The sequence below is a fragment of the Lynx canadensis genome, chromosome D3 (assembly GCF_007474595.2).
Source record: "Lynx canadensis isolate LIC74 chromosome D3, mLynCan4.pri.v2, whole genome shotgun sequence".
NCBI classification, from domain to species: domain Eukaryota; kingdom Metazoa; phylum Chordata; class Mammalia; order Carnivora; family Felidae; genus Lynx; species Lynx canadensis.
In genome coordinates, this window is record NC_044314.2 from 43,407,901 (window position 1) to 43,432,895 (window position 24,995).

The following is a 24,995-nucleotide window of genomic DNA, read 5'->3' on the forward strand; positions in this document are numbered from 1 at the left end:
TTCTTTTTCCTTTTCTTCAGTATTCTATGAAAATATATCTCATTTAGGTGTGAAGATATTAACTATCTTGTACCATATTCTATCCTTCTGGAAAATGCATCTTTATTATGGACAATTGTTCCTCTCCCACTTTAATCACATGACTCTAAACTGGTGTGAGTCAAATTCTATCAGAGGCCATCTTTGTTGAGTGATGTAATGTTGGCTGATTTGTGAAAATCTTGCCATTCTCCAAGGCGAATCAGAGATAAGAGAGAGAAACACATCCCATTGGTGTGCAAATCTCTTATTCCACTTGCAAACACTGGCGTCCTGTTTGATTCAATTCTGAGCTGAGTCATTATCAACCACAAAAGAACCAATACACAGAAAAACATACATACATAAGCCAGACTGTCATATACACACATATGTATGCACATATACACTCTCACACTGGTAAGAACATGTCGAAGCAGAGACAACTTTCTCAATCTGTGGCTTTTTAATTATGCCAATCTGCGGCATAATTTTTGATTATGTTTCATTTTATGCTTTTATTTGAAAATAATTACGCTTTAATATACATTGTCTGCTCTCAGGGTTGTTACATTTCTTTTCATTTGGTTTTGAAATATTGGTAAAGGAAAACAGAAAAATATCACAGACAATTTTTATGTATGCTTCCCATAGCTTTACTACGTTATCAGAGTGCCAACCAAGGAAATAACTTTGGTACAATGCTATTAACTACAGACTGTTTTCATTTACCAGTTTCTCCACTAATATCTTTCTTTCCCCAAGTATCCTATCAGTTTAGTTTGCACTACATTTGGCTTCAGATCTCCTTAGTCTCCTCTAGTTTGTGACAGCTCCTCAGACTTCCCTTGACTTTCATGACTTTGGCACTTTTGAAGTTTAATAGTCATTTTTTTTTTTGTAGAATTTCCCTCAGTTAGGGTTATTTAACTTAATTTATTATTATTATTATTATTTGTTATCTTCTTATGATTAAGCTAAGATAGTGCAAAGGGAAGACTACCACAGAAGTGATATCCCCTTCTCATTGCATCATATCAAGGGCTACCTGATGTAACTATGTCTTACCAATGGTGAGGTTAACCTTGATCACTTGATTAAAATGGTGTATGCTGAATTTCTCCACTGTAGAATGAAATATGGCCCTTTGTAGCAACATGGATGGAACTGGAGAGTGTTATGCTAAGTGAAATAAGCCATACAGAGAAAGACAGATACCATATGGTTTCACTCTTATGTGGATCCTGAGAAACTTAACAGAAACCCATGGGGAGGGGAAGGAAAAAAAAAAAAAAGAGGTTAGAGTGGGAGAGAGCCAAAGCATAAGAGACTCTTAAAAACTGAGAACAAACTGAGGGTTGATGCGGGGTGGGAGGGAGGGGAGGGTGGGTGATGGGTATTGAGAAGGGCACCTTTTGGGATGAGCACTGGGTGTTGTATGGAAACCAATTTGACAATAAACTTCATATATTGAAAAAAAATGAATTTCTCCACTGTAGAGTTAACATTGTTTCCTTTGCAATGAATAATTGTTTGGAGAAAGGTAATTTCAGAGTCTGCAAGTATCTCTTTTCTGATGATATTTTCATCCATAAATTTTAACAACCGTCAATATATCAGGTATGCAGCAATTATTATTGTGATGCTCTAGTGGTAATTTTCCATTTCTCTCCTTTTTACATTTAAGCAATTTTTTTTAATATTTATTTATTTTGGGGAGAGAAAGAGACAGAGCGTGAGCGGGGGAGGGGCAGAAAGAGAGTGAGACACAGAATCAGAAGCAGGCTCCAGGCTCTGAGCTGTCAGCACAGAGCCCAATGGGGGGGGGGGGTTCGAACTCATGGACCACGAGATCATGACCTGAGCCGAAGTCAGACACTTAACCGACTGAGCCACCCAGGCTCACCTCATTCCTTTTACATTTTTATTTATTTATTTTTTAATGTTTATTCATTCTTTTTTATTTTATTTTTTTTAAAAAATTTTTTTTTTTTCAACGTTTATTTATTTTGGGACAGAGAGAGACAGAGCATGAACGGGGGAGGGGCAGAGAGAGAGGGAGACACAGAATCGGAAACAGGCTCCAGGCTCTGAGCCATCAGCCCAGAGCCCGACGCGGGGCTCGAACTCACAGACCGCGAGATCGTGACCTGGCTGAAGTCGGACGCTTAACCGACTGCGCCACCCAGGCGCCCCAATGTTTATTCATTCTTAAGAGAGAGAGAGAGAGAGAGCATGAGCGCGGGAGGAGTAGAGCGAGAGAGGTGCACAGAACCTGAAACAGGCTCCAGGCTCTGAGCTGTCAGCATAGAGCCTGACACGGGACTCAAACTCACAAGCTGTGAGATCATGACCCAAGCTGAAGTCAAACACTCAATTGACTGAGCCACCCAGGTGCCCCTCCATTTACATTTTTAAATTTGTATTCTTTTGTAAGAAAGAGCTATCCCTCCTCCCAATTAATTAAGTTATTTGTTTATATTAACATTTACTCATAGATACTCACTTTATTCTTTAGTCTATAATCAATAATATTGGTATTTGGTGTTCATATTATCAGAGCTTTGGCCATTGCCAGTGTCGTTTAAGGCTTGTTCCTATGTCCATACAATATATCCTCATCTTTTAAGAGCACTCCCTTACTTTCTTGGAATACCAGATGTCCCAGGCTCCTCTTGTATTTTCCCCGCCCCACTGCTGGAAATAATGACTCCTTCTATTGGAAAATAATATTTGGAAATTAAGACGTGGGAACTATTTTATTGCTATTAACATGTCATTGCTACTTAGCTCACTCTTACTATACAGAATTAGAAAATAAAGGTCTGTATCCCTTCCTGCGCAGACATACATTCATATTTAATTCCATATCTAAATATATTCTGTATGTGTATGTTTAAAAAAGTGAATTAATTCTGAAACTTCCAGTTGAACCTTCAGTGAACACCTTAGGGATTATTGTAGTCTTCAAAATTTCCTTATTTGCAACTTCTTTCTCTGGCAATTAAAAACTTGGTTCTCAATACCAGCAATATAGTTACTTATTTCTTCAATTCTCATATACATATATAAAGCAATTTCAGACTTGCTAAAAAAAATATACTAACTAGGGAATACAGTATTTGTGTGTTATAGTTTTTTTTTATGTCTTTATCCATGCAGTATCTAACAAAAATGCTGTTTTCAAAATCGATTTCGGTATGTTGATTTTGTATCCTACAACTTTATGTCTTGTGACCTGCTAAACTCATCAAGTTTTTCTTGATAGTCCCAATTATTTCTTAGGATTTTTTGTACTTGGGGACTTTCAGCATTGTCAACCACATTGTGTTCCAAAAGACAGATTTATTTCTTACTTTCCAGTGTGTATCCATTTATTTTTCCTTGCCTAATTGCACTGATTGGGACTGCCAGTAGCATGTCGGATGGGATTGATGAGAGCACATTATTATTTTTTTCTGAATCTGAAGGGAATTCAGTTTGTCACCATTAATTATGATACTAGCTTTGGATTTTATGTGTCCGTATCAGGTTAAAGAAGTTCTCTTAACACTTACACATATAGCATTTTTTTTTTTATGAAATTTATTGACAAATTGGTTTCCATACAACACCCAGTGCTCATCCCAAAAGGTGCCCTCCTCAATACCCATCACCCACCCTCCCCTCCTTCCCACCCCCCATCAACCCTCAGTTTGTTCTCAGTTTTTAAGAGTCTCTTATGCTTTGGCTCTCTCCCACTCTAACCTCTTTTTTTTTTTTAAAAAGTCACATGTCACAGGTATGTTTTACCCTTCCTATGCCATACTATACTATACTATACTATACTATAGCTATGCTATGCTATACTATGACTGTACTATACTAAGACTTACTCAGATAAGGTTTTTGATAAAAGCAAAGTATATGTTACAGTAAGATAGAGTGCAGGCAAGTGTTAGGGGCTTGAGACACATCAAAATGCAGTTCCACAGTGCTCTTCTTATTCACATAAGATGCATTTTGTCTCCAAATTAAACAATCAAAATTTGTACAATAAATCTTGGCCTCAGGAGAGCTCATGAAGAAGTTCTCAGCAGGGACTCTAATGGCCCACTGGCCATGCAACCAAATCAGGGTGTCTAAAGAATTACACAAGTTAAAAGCCATGAACAAACATACCAGCTCTGGGTGACACCAAGGGAGTTTCAGACTTTAAACAGCACCTCCTAAATCACTAGGTAATTTGTTACTGGATCCATGAACTTTATCTGATCTGAGCATCAATCTCAGATACCCAGCATGCCCAGAGACAAATGTAGAGTTGACTCAGTTCAGGTGTAAAACAGCTGTATCCTGTGAGTATTATATTCATAGAACAGATAGTTTTAAAAAAAAATCATAAAGGATTGTTTGATTAAAGCATTTTCTGTATCTACTAAGATGATCATATTTTTTTCTTCTCTAAACTTTTTATTTGGTGATTATATTAATTGATTTTTAATGTTAAAACAGCTTTAAATTCCTGGGTAAACCTACTTGATTGTGATATATCATTGAATATGATATGCTAATTTTTTATGATTTTAGTGTCTTTGTTTATGAGGGACATTGATCTGTAGTTTTCTTATATTATTATCTGACTTTGATAATATGGTAATTCCATTCTGATATCAGTTGATAAGAGTTTTTTTTCATTGGAATTTTTCTTTTTACATAAATTTTAATAAATTCTCCAGTGAAACTAATATTTTTTAAGGATTTTTTACTGTGATTATAATTTCTTTAATATACAGAATATCATTCATGCTATTTATTTCTTCAGTGAATTTTGATCGTTTCTGCTCTTCAAGGCATTGTTCCTTTTATCTAAGTGTTTATTGTATGGCCATAGAATAGAATTGTTCATAGTATTTATTATCCTTGTAATGTCTGTGAATCCGTAGTGACATCCACTGATGATGAATTACCATTTATTCATGATAATAGTGAATTGAGGCTTCTCTCCTTTTCCTTAGTCGATTTGAGTAGGCATCTATCAGTTTTACTGAACTTTTCAAAGAACCAAATGTTGGTTTTGGTTTTCTGTGTTGTTGCTCTGTCTTCAATTTTTTTTTTTCTTCTCTTTGTTGTTTTCCTTCCTCTTTCTTATTTGGGGTCTAATTTCCTCTTTTTTATCTAGTTTCTTAAAGTAGAAGCTTAGGTTCGTTATTCTAGGCTTTCTTATTTCCTAAAAAAAGCATTAAATGCTGTATATTTCACCATAAGTCATCTATTATCCACTTACAATTTTTATATGTTGTTTTTTCATTTTCATATAGCTAAGTATATATTTTGATTTCCCTTGAGACTACTTATTTGACCCATGGATTATATAGAAGTGTGATGTTTAATTTCCAAATGGAGATTATACAGATATCCTTCCCTTGTCAATTTTTATTTCATTCCCTTATGTTTTAAGAATATGCTTTGTATAATTTCTATTATTTTCAATTTGCTAAACTGTGTTGTAAGGCCCAGAGTACGGTCTTCCCTGGTTTATGTTACATGTATACTTGAAAAGAATGGGTTTTCTTCTTCTGTTGTGTGGAATTTTCTATAAATGTCAATCAGCTCAATAGGTTATTGGCTAATAACCTATTTCAGATCCCCTATGCCCTGCTGATTTTGTGTCTTTGTGTTCTAAAAATTACTGACAGAGCAGTATCGTAGTCTGTAACTATACTTGTAGATATGTCTCTTTTTTATTTCAGTCCAATTAGTTTTTACTTCATTTATTTTGAAGTTCTATTTAGGTGCATACCCATTTACATTGGTTATACCCTCTTGATTAACTGACATTTGTCATTATGAGATTATCCAGTTTATCCCTGGTAATATCTTTCCTCTGACTTCATCTGATATGAATAAAGTTATCCAGTTGTTTAGACTGATGCTTAAATACTCTATCTTCCTTCATCTCTGAACTTTAAAATCTTTTTTTTCTTTTACATTTATTATTTATTTTTGAGAGACAGAGAGGGACAGAGCACAAGTGGGAGAAGGGCAGAGAGAGAACGAGACACAGAATCCAAAGCAGGCTCCAGGCCCCGAGCTGTCAGCACAGAGCCTGACGTGGGTCTCGAACTCACAAACCATGAGATCATGACCCGAGCCAAAGTCGGGCGCTTAACTGATTGAGCCACCCAGGTGTCCCATCTCTGAACTTTTAAAAACAACTTTATTGATATATAATTTACATCCATAAAATCCACATATATAAATTGCACAGTTCAGTTCTTTCGTATATTCATACAGTTATATGAATATTTAGTGTATTCACCACAATTTCACTTTAAGACATTTTTATTAACCCTAAAAGAAACCCCATGTCCATTAAAAGTCATGCCTTCTAATTTCTCCACATCCTTACCAGTACTTGCTATCATCTATCTTTTTCATTTTGTCATATCTGTTTCTAGTTAGTGACAAGTGCTATTTCCTGGTGGTTTTAATTTGCATTTCCCTAATGAGTAACAATGTTGAACTTCTTTTCATGCTCTTATTGATCATTTGTATATCGTCTTTAGAGAAATGTCTATTCAGATTGTTTGCACATTTCAAAATTGGGTTATCTGTCTTTTTATTATTGAATTATAATTATTCTTTATATATTCTGAATACAAGTATCATATCAGATATTTTTGGCAAATATTTTTCTTCCATTCTTTGAGTTGTCTTCAGATTTGTGATTACATCTTTAAATCACAAAAAGTCTTCATTTTGGTGAAGTCCAGTTTATCTATTTTTGTTATTTTTGTTTATGTTATTTGGTGTCATACTTAAAAAACTGTTTTCTAATCCAAGATCATGAAAATTTCTTGTTTTCTTTTATAGTGTTAGCTCTTATAGTTGGGTCTACAGCCCATTTTGAATTAATTTTTGTGTACTATTGTGAGGTAGGGAGTCCAGCTTCATGTTTTACCATGGGACTTACTAGTTGTTCTGGCACCATTCATTCAGAAGGTTTTTATTTTCACATTAGCTTGTCTTAGCATCCTTGTTGAAAATTTCCCATATACTAATTATTTATACCTTTATATTAAAATGAGTTTCTTTTCTGTTTAAAGTTTATATGGGCGCCTGGATGGCTCAATCAGTTGAGCGTCTGACTTCAGCTCAGGTCACGATCTCGTAGTCTGTGAGTTCAAGCCCCGCATCGGGCTCTGTGCTGACAGCTCAGAGCCTGGAGCCTGCTTCAGATTCTGCGTCTCCCTCTCTCTCTGCCCCTACCCCGCTCATGCTCTGTCTCTCTCTCTGCCAAAAATAAATAAACATTAAAAAAGAATTAAAAAAAATAGAGTTTATTCATTTATTTTAAGGTGGGGGGAGAGAGAGAGAGAGAGAGAGAGAGAGAGAGAGAGAGAGAGAGAATTCCAAGCAGTCTCCATGCTCCACGTGGAGCCAGACTCAGGGCTCAATCCCATGACCTGTGAGATCATGACCTGAGCTGAGATCAAGAGTCAGACGCTCAACTGACTGAGCCACCCAGGCTCCCCTAAAAGGAGTTTCTTTTGAAGAATAGATGTGTGCCTTGCTTTTCTATCCAATCTGCCTTTTATTGGTGGTTCAGTTAGTTCATATTTGTGTGACACTTCTGATAATGTTGGATTCAAATCTTAGTAGGTATTCTCTCTCTCTTCTGTTTTTGGTTCTCCCCTCCCCCTTTTCCTGCCTTCTCTTGGAGTGAGCATTTTTTATTGTTTTATATTATCTTCTCCGTTGACATTGTTAATGCTTCTTTTTTTTTAAAGTTTTATTGTTTGCCTTAGTTTATAATTACATCTTTAGTTAATGCGATTTTCCCATCACTTTAGACAATATTATACCACTTTATATATTAAGAAGCTTAAAAAACATATTCCGTTTTTTATTGTATCTTTGTGTTAATATTGTTGTAAGATGCTCTTTTTATATGACATAAACATATGATACATTGCTATTATTTATGCTTTATATGATCAGTTATATTTCAGAATAATTAAAAATATTTTTAAAAGTTTATTTTACCATTATTTATTATAATTCCAATTACTTCATTTGCTTGTGAACATTAAAGTTTCTGTATGGTTTCATATTCTTCCTGTTGAAGAACTATTAAGATCTCTAATAGCACTGATTTACTCACAACAAGTTCCCTTAGGTTTTCTCTGCTGAGACTTTATTTTGCTTCACTTTTAAAGGCTATTTCAAAACTGGCTTGACTTTTTTTTTTTTTTTTTTTGCTTTAAAGATGTCACTCCAACACTCCAAGTCTGTAATATTTATGTTATTTTTAATTTTTTTTAAAGTTTATTTACTTGTTTTGAGAGAGAGAGAACACAAGTGGTGTGGAGGGGGCAGCGAGGGAGAGAGAGAATCCCAAGCAGGCTCCACACTGTCAGCACAGAGCCCGATGTGGGGCTTGAACTCATGAACCAGGAAATTATGACCTGAGCTGAAATCAAGAGTCAGACATTTAACCAACTGAGCCACCCAGGTACCCTGAGTCTGTAGTAGGTTTTATTCCTCTGTAGGTGATTTTTTTCCCCCTGGCCTCCTTCAAGATTTTCTCAGTCTTTTGTTTTTATTTGACTATCTTATACTTGGATGTGGCTTATTTGGTATTTATCTTATTTGATATTTCCTTAGCTTCTTATATCTGTGGTTTGATATCTTTCATTAATTAGAGAAAATTCTTGGGTATTTTTTCTTCAAATATTTCTTTGACCTTATACTCTCTTTCATTCCTCTTACAAGGTTGCCAACTCTGTTGGTTAGACCATTTATTATAAAACAGTCTTGGATTCTCTGGTGTGTGTATATGTGTGTGTTTATTTCTGTTTGTGGTTTCTACATCATGTTGCTATATTCAAGTTCACTGATTATTTATTCAGCTGTACTTGGTACACTTATGAGCCTGTAAGTGATAGTCTTAATCTTTGTTATTGTTTTTTTTTATTTCTCACACTTCTATTTGATTCTTTTTTAATAGTTTCCTTTTTTAATAACCCATCTATTATTTCATGTTGTTCTCTTTTTTAATAGTTTCCTTTTTTAATAACCCATCTATTATTTCATGTTGTTCTCTTTTTCGTTAGAACATTTAATATATTAAATTTTGTACTCCAAACTCTCCTCACAGAATGATGATGATCCAATGCTTAATAACTGATGAAGCCTCTACATTAAACAGTCAGAACAGACACCCCAGGGACACCTGGGTGGCTCAGTTGGTTAAGGGTCCAACTCTTGATTTTGGCTCAAGTCATGATCTCATCATTCATGAGATCAAACCCCACATTAGGCTCTGTGCTGACAACATGGAACCTGCATGGGATCATCTCTCCCTCTTTCTCTACCTCTTTCTCTCTCTCAAAATAAATAACATTTTTTAAAAATAACAGAGAACACCCCAAAAAGAATAGATGACAAAAGTGAAAAACAGCACAGTGTGCCCATGCCTACCAGCTGATATCAGCCTTCAAAGAATCTACCTTGATTAGTCATGGTTCTGTAAATATCACTTTGTACATAGTGTTTTTAACAGAATTTATTGAGATATAAATTTATATAGCATCTAAATTATCCAGTGTGCAATTAAATCATGTTTTCCATCTTATGCTTTACTGATTTTTGCATATATATTATCTTTATTAAAAAAATAATTTGGGGCGCCTGGGTGGCGCAGTCGGTTAAGCGTCCGACTTCAGCCAGGTCACGATCTCGCGGTCTGTGAGTTCGAGCCCCGCGTCAGGCTCTGGGCTGATGGCTCAGAGACTGGAGCCTGTTTCCGATTCTGTGTCTCCCTCTCTCTCTGCCCCTCCCCTGTTCATGCTCTGTCTCTCTCTGTCCCAAAAATAAATAAACGTTGAAAAAAAAAATTTAAAAAAAAAAATAATAATTTACTTTTTTTATGGGGCACCTGGGTGGCTCAGTTGGTTGAGCATTTGACTCTGGATTTTGGCCCAGGTCATGATCTCAGGGTCATGGGCTTGAGACCTGTGTCAGGCTCTGTGCTGGGCGTGGAGCCTGCTTAAGATTCTCTCTGTTTCTCCCTTTCCCCTGCTCACAGGTGCTCTCTTTCTCTGAAATAAAAAATAAAAAACTTTTTAAAAAGAAATTTGTCTTCTAATCTTATATTATGCACAGTCACTTATGTACTCCCTCCATCTAGTAGATGTTCAATAAGCCCAGCTTCAGCGTATAAATGAGTAAATATGTTGATTCTTAAATATTCTTTTTTTAATATTCTTAATCCACTTGAGTATATATTTACATTTCAATTGCTGCAATATTCAGGGGTCTGAACACATGAAAACAGAACCAGAATTTAAAATTATTCATTTTTAAAAATATAGTTCTACAAAGATTTGAATAAGTCTAGGATCAGGATATTACCATTCCAATAAAAATAAAATTTTCAAAAATAAACACATACACATATGTATATATAACATATATACATCTACACATAGTATATAGTAAATATATAAAGTACACTGCATTATTCAACTGAGAATTCAGCTAAGCTAGATATATGTTCTCTCTAGTCAATGTCTAAAATAGACTCTTTTAGACATTTTGATATATCACAAATCTCCTGGAAACGTCAGTATTCCAACATAAACAATCTCAAGGATGTCATTTTGTTACCATGTCCAAATAACATTTCTTTAAAAATACCCCAAAAAGCTGCACTAAAATAGAAGATGGTATATTTTGTAGTTTAAACATTTATTTTCTTTTTTTTAACCAATTTTCTAAGGTAATTGTAAGACTATTTGGTATATACTCTTATAAATCTAGGACATATTCCTTAATCTCCATAACTCTATTCTTAACAGCCCTTCTAGTTATGACTCTGTCAAGCATACTTTATTCCACTGAGACTGAAATCCTTTACACAATCTGTGTTAAAAATATTCATAAATCATCTAAAACACAGCTGCCTATATTTTGAGTCAGGAATGACAAAAATACTCCAGATGTAGCTTATATTTTTATCTTTACCAAGTTAAAGGAAAATAGGGTTAATCAAAGCAAGTCAATGTAGTTTGTCTTCTGTGTCACTAAATCTACAAGTCTTTCATGTTTCTCCTCTCAATATTTACTTCCTTCCACTACTCAGGTCTTTGATATTCTTCAATCTTTATCATTCCCCCTTTGCATACCTTGTAGGGGTATAATATCATTTAAATGTTAGAGAAAATTAATTTCAAAGACTATTGTTTCCACTTCGGTTATATAGATATCCCTTAAGTCATACCTGGCCTAAATACCCCAAAGATGAAAGCTTTAATCCTTTTGGAATCATGTACAACAATAGTGTAGAGACTCTCATCAAAGAAAAATTCTTAGGAGAATGAGCTTTGGAACAGTTAGCCTTCAGCTCATTACTGAAAGCTGCCAAAGATGTGGAAAGAGCCCTGTTATTTTTCATGGCTTTTTCCAAGATCTGAAGCATGTCATTTCCTAATTCAACAAATATTGTGTCATTTAGAATGCCTCAGTGATTATGATAGACACGGTCTCTACTATTATTTGGTTTACAAGGATCACAAGAAAATAGATGTTATACAAATAAACAAACGTGCAAGATAATTACTAATGTGTATTATATTGACTGACACTCCTTAGTTCCCACCCCAATATTAATGTAATAAATTTCCTTTGTTAAGGACCCAGGGAAAAGCATGGGTACTTTACAGAAAACAGTTAAGAAAGTCCTTTCTATGAGGTTGACATTGTCAACGAGCCTGCCTAATGAAAGAGAACCATGTAGTCCAAGAGAGAAGAGTCTTCCTTTCAGAAGTTCTGTCTTCAGGGACAGCAAAAATAAAGGCTTTTAAAGAGAATAAACTCAATATATTAGAGAAACAATAAATAGGCCAGTGTAGCTCAAGCATAATGAACCCTGGGCAGGATATAATGATGTATGTACAGAAAGCAAAGCAAGGAAGAAGATCTTCTATGGTTTTATACACAAGATAAGGACTTGGAATTTTTATTTTCTAAGTAGGAGGATGATAATTATTGGAATGTTTTAATTAGGGAAATAACATAATTTCATTTACATTTTAAAATATCATTCAGTTTATGTCACTGAAAATGTATTGCAGATAGGGGAGATAGAAACAAGAAGATCAGTTGGAAGGAGATTATATCCAGGTCAGAGATGATGGCTTGACCTACAAGTGAAGATGAAAGAAGGAAGAGGTATGAGATGTATTTAAGGTCTGTCATAAGATGGACTTGATACCTTTGGAGTCAAATATATCTTGGCTTGAATATTTCCCTAAAATTGACTAGGTGTGGGGCTTTGATCTAGTTATTTAATTTTCTAACATTCTATCCTGGCAACAAAGTAGTCATAAGCAGGATCAATATATGATAGATTGCAAATATGATGACAAACTCTTCTCATCCCTGCACCTATGCTCTGGTGGTGTGATTTTGCAGATCTTCCTTTTAAGAAATGGAGCCTATTAATTTGTTCCTTGATTCTGGGTTGGCTTATACCACTTTTTATTGGCCAGTGGAGCATTAGCAGTATGATGCAAGCAGAGACTAAAAAAAATTATTGCACAATGAGGTTTCCCGTCTACTTGTGCTCTTTGAATTCCCGCCACCACCACCATGTGACAAAGCCCTGGATGTCTGCTGTTTGATAGCCTACATGTGGCCCAGTCACTTCTGTCATCACCCACTATTGCCAGCCAATCCAAGCAGCAGAGCCTTCCAACTGACTGGCAGGTGACTGTATTCAGGTAAGTGATCTTCGTTGAGACCAATAGAACAACCCATCCAAGACCACTTCAAATTGTGAAGAACGTGAGCTAAATAAATGGCTGTTTCAAGCCACTAGGTTTTGGGGTTGTTACAAAGCAATAGGTAAGGGATACATAGAGTTAGTGGGAATTAAGGTTGGAGGTGATTAAACTCACATTAGAGTTTGCGAATGGAAACACTGGAAGCATAAAATTCTCCATGATAATTTAAAATATGTATTAGAAGATGACTATGAATCATTTTATTTGTTTTGAAAGCTGAGGGAAATAGCTAATTGGGATTGTAAGAGAAAGAAATAAAGGGCATTCCTTTTTAAGAACACGAAGGAATCTATATGTAATGCAAAGTATCTTGAAATATATATTTGTATTTCCCTGATAAGGAGCGACGCTGAACATCTTTTCATGTGCCTGTTGGCCATCTGGATGTCTTCTTTAGAGAAGTGTCTTTATGTGGATCCTGAGAAACTTAACAGGAACCCATGGGGGAGGGGAAGGAAAAAAAAAAAAAAAAAAAAAAAGGACGTTAGAGTGGGAGAGAGCCAAAGCATAAGAGACTGTTAAAAACTGAGAACAAACTGAGGGTTGATGGGGGGTGGGAGGGAGGGGCGGGTGGGTGATGGGTATTGAGGAGGGCACCTTTTGGGATGAGCACTGGGTGTTGTATGGAAACCAATTTGTCAATAAACTTCAAAAAAAAAAAAAAAAAAAAACAGGAAAAAAAAAAAAAAAAAAAAAAAGAAATATATATTAAGTTAACTGGAGTTCCTTAAAGCACAATTCCAGGCTCTATCTCACCCTTACTGAATTTGAAATTTTGCATTAGTGGAAAGTGTAGACACATACTGTAGAATGTCAACCTAGAAAACATACGAGAAGTTTTATTCACTGTGACTATATAAATTTATAATGAAACACTTTCGATTTTAATGTTTTATTCTTAAAGTTACAGGAATGAAAAAGTTTTGCCAGTTCTCCTTCCAACTGTAGAAGGAAAGATGGCATGAAAACTTTTATGAATTTCTCTGGAGATTTAACTTTTATTAAGTAAAATTCTATTTCTGGTAAAATAGAATCCAAATTCCATTGAACCAACTCCCAAAATACACTTTGCAATAGAAATATTATTTAATTAGATGTGTGTATGTGTTTAATTCCTAGACATTGGTATACATGCATCAGAAACAGAGAGAGTATTGTCTTGGGTTCTAGATTTAGATATTACTTATTGTTTTAACTTGATCAAATCATTTATCTGCTCTCTTTGTTTCCACACTATAAAATAAGAATGTTGAATTAGGGTCTCTAAAGTACCTTTCCAAGATTCCATGATTAATGACACAGGTTCCTGTTTTTAATTCCATATAATCCAACATAAACTGACCATTTAATTAACAATACCACTATGCTCACATGAGTATTTCTTGTTTGCTTATGTAATTATGTACACATAAAGGGACTGATTCTTTAGGTCTCATTCTTCTGTGTGGCCATAAACCGTGAATGACCCAAACATCAGTTTATGCCATCTATTCAGTATAAGCTTCTTCCCAATCAATATTATGTGGTCACTTGTCAGGAGAATGCAACCAAGAAGGATCACCACAGGTGCACCTTCAACCTTGTTATTGATTTGCCATCTTTGATTTATAAAGTATATCACGATTTCCAATTAATGTTATTCAGCTGTGTTTGATTGCTTCAGTGTTTAAAAGGTTTCTTTATTGATTTGTTTTAATGGCAAATCACATTCAGCATCCAATCTATGCTATGCAGTTTTTTAGAACATGTGAATATATTTCTTGCATTCAGTTTTCTTTCACTATTCTTATAATGGAACGAAAGGCTGCAAAACCATTTTCATTCATACATAACATTTTGATTATTGCATTGTTTGGTATGATTTAAAAAGGAAAAGATTAAATTACCCTGAAGGGAGGAGAATTATGAAATAATACCAAACAATTGAGGTAGGCTTCTTAAAGGATGTGTTTCAAAAAGTGATAATAGATTAGCCATGCACAGAGGGAAAATAGGAGACCAATTTCTGGATCCGATTTGAAGACTCAAAAGACTCTAATCAAGATAAAAGAATCACTTCAACACTCTAGCTCACAACGTGGAATTCTCTTTATTAATGTAACCTTTTGTTTAAGGCATTTTCTCAGACAAATTAAAATGCACCTTCCCATCCTGTAAATGATATCATATTAACGAATCCACACCTATTCTTTTAATAGCATGCATAAATTAAATTAAATTTCTTAGCTGAAAGCCCTGCATGATTTAATGGTTATCAAAATGGAGCAAATAAACTCTATGAATTAATGGCAATGTATACCTTCAGCTATTAGGAGTAGAAGTTTGGGCTGGCAGGGTTAGGTATATTAAGAAGCCAAAATTAAAGCCAGTGCAGCCAGGGACAGCAAAATGTGTGTGCACATGCCTTTCTTATGAATGTGGGTAAGTCTAAGAGTGGCAAAGTTCACTCTTGATTCTCCTTACGATGCATCCTCTGCTTCCCGTGCTTAGATCCCACACTCAGGATCTTACTCAGAAGCTAAGATACAGCTGTAGCAGCTGTTTTTAAGAAGTGCTGGAGAAGATTCAGATTTGCACCAGAGTTTGAGGATCACTAATTTCCACTAATTATCCCTAGAGGAAAGTGATCCATGAGAGGCCGGACTCTGAGATTCAGTAAAAATAGAGCTCCTTATTAACACAGCACCTTTCCATGATGTGTTTCAAAGGAGTAACTAGAGCAGTAAAAATTGACACCACAGCTCAAGGATGTAAATAAGGTCTTAAATTAATAATCAACATGCAACCGGGGGGGGGGGCAGGTAATGGATATAAAGGAAAATAGATACTGTTAAGAAGTAAATAATACAAATTAGAAAAAAAAAAAGGATGGTTTGTTTTGTTTTGTTTTCTTAGTAAGCTTAAAAAAATCATAGAAGCCTGCAGATATGGGATACACTATTCAAGACTATCTCAGTTTACTTTTTTTCTAGTTGGGAAAATAGTCTTTAACATGACTGGGCAATTATAATTTACATGAAATAAATAAGTGTAATGTAATAATATAATAATATAATCTAAATTCATCTATTGTTTCATTCATCAGTTCATCACTTTTTTGATGCCTCTGTTATTTTGTTTGTTTTACATATTAGTATATCTACAATGGAAATTCATCTAATATTAATTGTGCCCTTCTGTCTTATCATTGTTATCAGGCAAGTAGTAGTTTTGTTGTAGTTGCTAAAAATTTTCCATTGATGCCTTTGGGTAAGATCAAGAAAGCACTAGAAACAGTGAGTCTAGAGTCTCAAATCGAATATATTAACTATTTTACAACAACTATTGCCACCTCAGGACAATAGGACATACTTCTGACTAACTTATTTAATTCTATTAGGATGTTCTTAACTATTACTTATGTGAAAATTGTTTAAAGCTGAGCCTTTCTGATAGCTCATTTCAATTAAAAACCTGGGTTCAAGTGGACCTAAAAGAAATCTTCAGTCAGGTAACTTATTTTCTTTTATTTATCCTTTTTCAAGTTTTCAAGTGTTTAGAGAAATGTTAAGGCTGAGAAATTGCCTAATCATAAAAATCATTATAGAATATTTGATAAGAATATAGAATTTTAAGGCCTTTCCCTGGAAATTCTGTTACATATTTTGGGAGAAGTTGATTTTTTTTTTCAGTATGCTCTGGAGGTAATTTTATAATTAGGCAACTCTGATTAGATTTGTGTATAAGTTTCCTAGTTGATGTGGAGATAGGTGGCAGAGAAGGTTTTGAAGGGGTAAGAAAGAAGAAATCTGTTTGTTTGGTAAAGATCTATATTGTTCTATCTACTGATATTGGATATTGAGTGTTGGGAGTGTGTGAAAACAGAAACTGCTGGGCAGGTAGAGGTGGTTATCAGTGATTCTATCCAGGTACAGAGTCTGATGGTACAGAGCAGCACGCTGTCTAGCCTCACTGGATAAAGGGTCCCATCTGTTCCAGCTTCAGAATGGTTGATCTCCACCCCTCCAAATCAGTGTGATACTGGATGACAGTAGGTATTCAGGTTAACTAAAGTGTTCGGGAGCCAGTGCAGCAAAGCAGATATTGCCTTTTATAATTTTTCATGTCCACTAGAGAGCAGGTAAATTTATGACAAGACTCTGTCACATTTACCACTAGGGATATATGAGGAACAAAATAAATAACAGTCGAGCCTCATTATTTGTGGATTCCGTATTTGCAAATTTGCCTACTTGGTAACATTCATTTGCAACCTCAAAACCAGTACTCAAGGCACTTCTGCAAGTCATTCCCAAGGCACATTGCAGACATTTGCAAGGTGGTGAAAGACTGAGTTGCCCAATGTGCCTATTCCTAGCTGAGGTTGAACAAGACAGTACTCTGCCTTCTTGTTTCAGCTCTCATACTACAAAAAGTGCCCTTTTCACAATCTATTTAGTGCCAAATGTTTGCATATTTGTGTTTTTTTGATTGGTCATTACATTGTTTATAATAGCCCTCAAGTATAGTACTGAAATGCTATGTAATGTTGATTAGTGCAAGAAAGCTGTGATATGCCTTACAAAGAAAATATACGTTAAATACGTTTTGTTCAGGCATGAGTTACAGCGATGTCACTTGTGAGTTCAATGTTAATGGGTCAACAGTACAGTCATGCCTTGGAGATATTGCAGTTTCAGTTCCAGACAACTGCAATAAAGCAAATATCATTATAAAGCCAAGCGAAATATTTTTTTTTGCTTTCCCCATGCATATAAAAGTACACTAAACCATAGTCTATAGTAGCTTTATGCCTTAAAAAACAATGTGCATACTTTAATTAAAAAATATTTCATAGCTAAAATATGTTAACTATCACCTGAGCATTTAGTGAATCATAATCACTGGTTACAGATCACCATAACAAATATTAAAAAAACAAAAAAGTTTGAAATATGACAAGTGTTACCAAAATGTGACACAGGAACTTGAAGTAAGCAAATTGCTATTGGAACGATGGTGGCAATAGACTTCTTTGACCTGGGGTTGCCATAAACCTTCAACTGATGGAAAACGTAATTCTGTGAAATGCAATAAAAGGGAGCACAATAAAATGAGATATGCCTGTGTATGTCGAATAAAGTTCCTACAGACAGAAATACACATAAAACAAGGTTATATGTTGATCAATTAAGAAAATATGACCAGGAATCTTGCAGGAATCTAACCTTCTGTTTCCCCTAGGAGCAATGGTGCAGTATTTGCTAATCCAGGGTTTGCCATGACTTTATAGAACAAAAATGAGAATCAGCTCTATCTGTGGAGTATTATTCTTTGCAATGATAAGAAGGGACAAGAAAAATAGATTCTGGCCTAAATAAAGCATGCTAAAACTTGGTTGTACAACTGTATTCTCCTCTACACATATACCCAACCCTCTATCAAGCAGAGTAGTTAAGTGTATGACCCAGTTTTTGAGGATAGTCTAGTACCAGATAATTCAGCTTTCCTTCCTCTGAGATGAAGATGAAAGCCAAAGGTCAGCCCTAAATTCTGGACTAACATGAAAGGTAGAGAATCCCACCATGCAGTAGTTTTAGCAAAACCTAAGAGTCAACTGTAGTGTGTTGAATCCAAGATGTAGGAAGTATGTATTAACTTCCATTTCTCAAAAGAAGGGATGACAATGTGATGAGGTCCTGCTATAAGTACACATTATGCTTGTATTGCTTCTATTGTTATGTAACAAATCACCCCCCACCCCCCAATATAGCAACTTTTAACAAATATTTGTTATCTCATACAGTTTCTGAGTCTGGAATTCTGGAACAGACTGAGTGGATGGTTCTGGCTCAGGTCCTCTCATAACATTATGTAGACCAAGACTTCAGTCATCTCAAGACTCAACCAAGGCTGAAGAATCAGCATCTAAGTTCACTCAAGTTCTTATTGGTAAGCTTCCATTCTTTTCTGGTTATTGGCCCAAAGGCACCATCCTTCATCACATGGTCCTTTACACAGGGTGTCTGAGTGTTCTTATAACAGGGCAGCTCACCTCCCTGAGAGCAAGTGACTACACTCAAACACACATGCACACACATGCACATACACAAAACCAAGATAGAATCAGTAGTCTTTAGAAGCCAAACTTGGCACTGATATACCCTTCACTTCTGCTACATTCTGTTGATCACACAAACTCTGGTACAATCTGGGAGAAAATTACACAAAGGTAAGGATACCAGGAGTGGGGATGAATGGGTAATATCTTTGAGGCTGGCTACTACAATCCAGTAAGTGAAAGTTTCACTAAGATCAGATCTAAATCTGAAGGAGGAGAGGGAAACTACCAGTGGAAAAATGTAGTAACAAATAGAGAGGAGAGGGTAACATCAGACACGCAGCGTAGAAATAGGGCAGAAGAGGACCTCTGTTGACAAATTTTTCAGTCAGTGACCTGATGAGCCTGAGGAAATTAATTGCATATAAGTGGAGGTTGAAATGGGAGGAAGACAGAAAAAGTGAAGAAAAGCAGATAACATTGGTACTTGACTTAGGGAAAATCTGATTCATGGAGAATCACTTGACTTTACCAAGCCCAATTAAAAAAAAACACACACAAAAAAAACAGAGGTTGTTTTTTAAGTCAGTGAGTAAATGGATTAAAATTCTAAGTGACTGAAATCAGTGACAAAAGACTTTTAGTCAAGCGCATCTACTTTTATTAAAAAAAATACCATATAATCACCATATTTACCCAAACTAGTTACCCAACTCTTAGATGAAGAAGTATCTTATCTAATTCCTGGACTCTTACAATGGTCTGAACAGACATTTGATATTGTTCTTTGTGCTTGGAGAGGAGGTCTAAAGATGTCTTTTACTTTGACAGAGAATGCTGGGCAATATTTGACTCTCACTTCCTTTCCTGAAATTCCCTGCCTCTCCTTTTATACCAGAGATGCCTTCCAATTATGTTTTCCGTTCTCATTTGGGACTTTGAAGAGGTACTTTCTAAATTCTCTTACAGAGTGACTACACAATAACCAGATAAGGAAAATGTAGCCCATAAAGACATAGAAAATACCCAATGCTTAATTCCACTGTTTCATAAGTCATGACTTAGATGAGTTCTGTGGGGTAATAGCCTTGCTCTGCCATGGTTTCCTTGGTTGTTTTCCAAATTCATGTTCATAAGAAAGCACTGCAGCTAGCAAATGGCAGAGAAGCCTCTTGTCTGATTCTGCAAGATTGTCTACTGTTGAAAAGTTACTAGATGGCAAGCTTTATGTTAAATGATAGGTAAATATTCACATGCATGACAACGCTACTAAGGAAGTATATATAACTGGTATAATGTATTTTATACCATGGGCATGTCTTTACAGCCTTGGCCTGAAACATTGTTTGAAATGTCTCTATAATGTCATCTAGAACATGGTGATCCTTGACTCTGCTGTCACTCGGTATAGTTGTATGCTTAGAAGGAAGTCAGGATTTCTATCTCACCCTCATCCCCCTCATGATAGGAAGCTTTTGGAGGTCAGAAACGTCAACTTTGCTCTCTCTTTCATAGCATACTAGTGTGTATAGTAGGTGATCCACAAATATTGACTAATTGCCGCAAAGCTTCTCTTCCCTGTCATAACACTAATTGCATCCAGTGGGTGTTCAATTCAAATCAATTTGATTCAACAAACATGTATCGACAACTTCTCATTCTGCTGGCACGAAACCAGTTATAATGTGTGCTTTCTGCCCCCAGGCAAATTCTAAAATATTTCCCCAAATTGAAAGTCAAACAGTATCAGATCCCTTTGCCAGTGATCAGCAGGAGCCAAGTTAGAGTTAGCATCAACAATGAGAGCAGCCCTGACAGGGAAGAAAACACTGCTTTCTCTGAGCCGAGGTTTCCACCTCTGGCATTCTGTCACCTCACTACTTGTCCAGGCAGACACAAGTAAGCCAAGGCATTAGACTGGCTAAAACTACAGCTTCTGTTGGGAGTCTGGTAAAATGTCACCACTGTACGTAAGTGGATACCGCTTACCTGGGGAGATCTCTGATAATTTACTATTTTTACTAGGTTTGTCTTTAGTGATTTGTACTCTGGGACTGGACTTATGTATACAAATAAATACATTCATACTCAGAAATAATGATTCTGAAAGTCTAACCACTGGTTATTCAGATGATGCTACCTTTTGAAAATTCTTCTTCTGAAATTACCTTCAGAACCAGTTGAAGAACCCCAAAGAAAGAAAGTACACCAAGCACATCCTTTTCCTTGCTCAAGTATCACAGTTAACTTCATTTTGCATAATGAATATTGCCACGCATGATTCTCAAAATCTTACTCAACCTCCGCGGCTAATAAAGGAGATTTGGAAATTAAAAAAACAAAACAATAACAACAGCAAAACTGTTTTTTCAAAAGATGTAGATTTGGGACATGTCATTGAGTGGCTTTAGTGAACGGACATCTATTAACTACTTGACCCTCATAAAATATAGCTGGTGCCACCACGGGAGACAGAAGTGGTCAGAATTTATTTAGGCACTATATAGATTTTTTTTTAAAAAGGCATAGAATTAAGAGAAAAACTAGAGAAAATGAAAATTTAGTCAGTTTAGTACAAGCCAGTAAATACAAAAAGCTATAAATTAATGATTCTTTGTTTTTAAATATTTATTTTTGAGAGAGAGAGAGACAGATTGTGATTATGCATCAGAAGGGGAGGGACAGAGAGAGAGGGAGAGACAGAATCCCAAGCAGGCTCGGCATGAGCCGTGAGATCATGACCTGAGCTGAAATCAAGAGTTGGATGATTAACTGACTGAGTCACCAGGCACTCCTGTAAACTGATGATTCTTAGGATCAATATGATTATATCTATTAAATCCTTGACTGGTTCAGGATCTTAAGAAAACATTCATTCTGCACTGGGGTTGGAGCAGGGCAGAAACAGAGATAACTTCTCAGGGACTCAAGAAAAGATGACCCTGCACAGGTGATTCATTAGATGTGTACAAGGCTATGGGGAGAAACGTGGGACCACTGATGAGCAGATTAAGGTCAAAGTGAAGCAGGGCCACTCTGCAATGGTGACTAACAAGTGTCATCGCAGAACAGATGGGATGAATTGTAGGAAGGCACCCAGAGCAAATACTTTTGGCCCTGTTCTCTCCTTCTGTGTCTGTAACCGGTGTGACCACACCACCCTATTTACACCACTGCTTGAAGCTGATATTTCCTTTCCGTTCCCAGCATCATGGCCCATCACATCCAAGCTGGATAACTGTAATCTCCTTTCCCCTCGACTTCCTAGTGTGAGCAGATGCTGTGATACCTCAAATTGTTATCTGTTACAATAAGAAAAAAATATAGTTTAGAAAATACCCTTTGCTAAGGGAAAATAAATTCCAAGTCCTTTTCTTTACCAACTGAAGAGCCCTATGAAAGCTGGGTCCATTAGCAAATCCTCCTTGAGAAGATCTCTGATAATCTAAAACCTCATGTAGGAATACCTGGCAAATAATCTCAATGATGGAAAGAAGAAAATACATATAGTTTATATAGAAGTGTTCAAATAGACACTCAATTTAGGAGGGGAATAGAAAGAAGTAATATTCAGAAAATGTTGAGGTTCTACCATTTGCATAGAGAAACATCAATATGAAATATTCCTGCCATCGAGAAGTATTCACTTTAGTTGAAAAAAATTTTTTAAATATTAAGTGTAGCACATTATTTCAGCTAATAGATAATGATAATTTTACCAGGAAAAATCTGGAAAGTAGATTTTGACTTCTTCAGTTACCAAAGGACAAGGTGCTTTTAAAATAAGACAATAGCAACCAAACTATCCGAGTGCTATGTGGATCTATTTTTGAAGAAATATCTCTCAGTCACCTTGTATATGTTTACCATGACCCGGAACAGTCTGACCTGGCTCTGATTTAAGACTTAGATGTGTGGAAGAGACAAGAAAGTAAATAGACAGTAACTTAGAAACAAATGAATGAATTAGAAAAAAGAATTAACTTCAGCCAAAGTGCCACATGGTCAAGCAAGTTTCCACAATGCAACATACATTATTCCTCCATTCTTTTGGTAATATAATTCACATAGCAAATTAAAATCTCACGAAATCTTAGTTTGAAAAGCCAAATACGCTTTTTGGATCCAACATACTTTTCAAACAGAGCAGAATCATTTTTCTTTTTTTCTATTTATAACCAATGAAATTAATTTATGCACAGCATACGTTTTATGTACGATATTCCTGTAGTTGTTAAGAGCAAAGGTTTCCTGTCAGTCAGCACAGGGTTGAATTCCCAGACCTGCTGCTTATTAGCAGTTTGACCTGAGAAAGTTTCAAAGACTCACACCTTTGTTCCTTTCCTTTCAAAGGGTAATAGTAGCATCCATTTGGGTTGAGAAGGGGTGCTGCGCTCAGTTCCTGTTACAGTGAAAACTGATTATTATATTAATAACACATGAAGCACTTAATATTATGTTAATTAAAAAGTGTATAAAAGTCTTGGAGAAGCATGGCTCCCTGGAGATCACCCTACTTGTGCACCTGCGTGGAGCAGTGATGAGGAAATCTAGACAGTCTGCCCCAAGACATTGAGAAATAGGCGCTTGGCTGCTCTAGTCTGTCTCCTAGAACTCCCAGTACTCCCACCCTCAGATTTTCACATTTCCTCCTGGGCTCCCTGAGCTCCTCCAGGGGATCTACACTGACCCCTGGCCTTAGCCCTGCACTTTTGCTCACGTTCCTGCTACGCAGGAGCCGCTGTTTTCGCAATACTGAAGACAAAAGCAATGAAGGACTGAACTATGTTACTTTAAATACTCCCAATCACACAAAGTCTGTCCTCTCTGGGGAATAGTGCAGGGAGCCCCATACTAGGCCCAGGACCCTCCGGCATCCACGCAGCCCTTGTGCTGTCGCCCTTGAATCTTGGGAAAGCTAGTTAGTGTACGTGAGCTGTAGATTTCTCCCCTGTAATACAGGGCTATGTATGTTCAGCTTTCAAATTCATAACAAACTCCCCTCTGCTTCTCTTATTAGGAAAATAGCTGGTTTTCCTTAAAACCTTGTGCCCCGGGGGCACCTGTTTTAGCATCCAACTCTTGACTTCTTGACTTGGGATTTTCGCTCTGGCTCTCTCTCTGCCCCTCCCCTGCTCATGGGCTCTCTCTCTCTCTCTCTCTCTCTCTCTCTCTCTCTCTCAGAATAAATAAACTTAGAAAGAATCTTGTTCTCCAATTACTCATCAAAGATTCCACATCGAAAAACTCTATATTTAGAATATAGAATTATCTTTTAATCATAATTTTTAAAAATGTATACAGCTGGTTTATATGATTATGGTATGTATTTGTGGACACCAAGGACTACCTTGTCCTTCTTGAGACCTTAAGCTTATGAAAAGCAGGGTGAATGATTGCTTTTCTTTAAATTTCATAGGACCTGAACAAGCGTTCTACATTTTGGGGAGTCTAGATAAAGGAATGGGAAAATTAGCAAAATAGTGACTATCAAGTAGAGTTTTTAAAATTCAAAACATTTTTGGCTACCTTTTTTTTTTTTTTAAATCTTGCCATAAAGCTCTTAAAGCTCTTAAAGAAGATTCAAAATTGTAGGGGTGCCTGGGTGGCTCAGTCAGTTGAGCGTGGGACTTCAGCTCATGTCATCATCTGGCTTCTGTGAGTTCAAGCCCTGCGTCGGGCTCTGTGCTGACAGCCTGGAGCTTGGAGCCTGGAGCCTGCTTTGGATTCTGTGTCTGCCTCTCTCTGCCCCTCCCCAGCTCATTCTCTCTCTCTCTCTCTCTCTCTCTCTCTCTGTCAAAAATAAATAAATATTAAAAAAAAGAAGATTCAAAATTGTAATTCAAAATTTGCCATGGTAAAAGGTACTAAATCCAACAGATAATCTATATATTATTACTTTTAGAATATATTTTAGAATACATTTAAAATATGTTTTAAAATATAGTCTAGCTTCAGGCTACCTGAAAAATAATCTTGTCTCTGTCACCGCCCATTATGACAAATACAATTTCACTTTTAATTGTGAATTAAAATAATTCCTTTTCAGTAAAATAATTACTTCTTTAATTCTTACATGGATAAAATTCAGGGAATACTTGATTAAA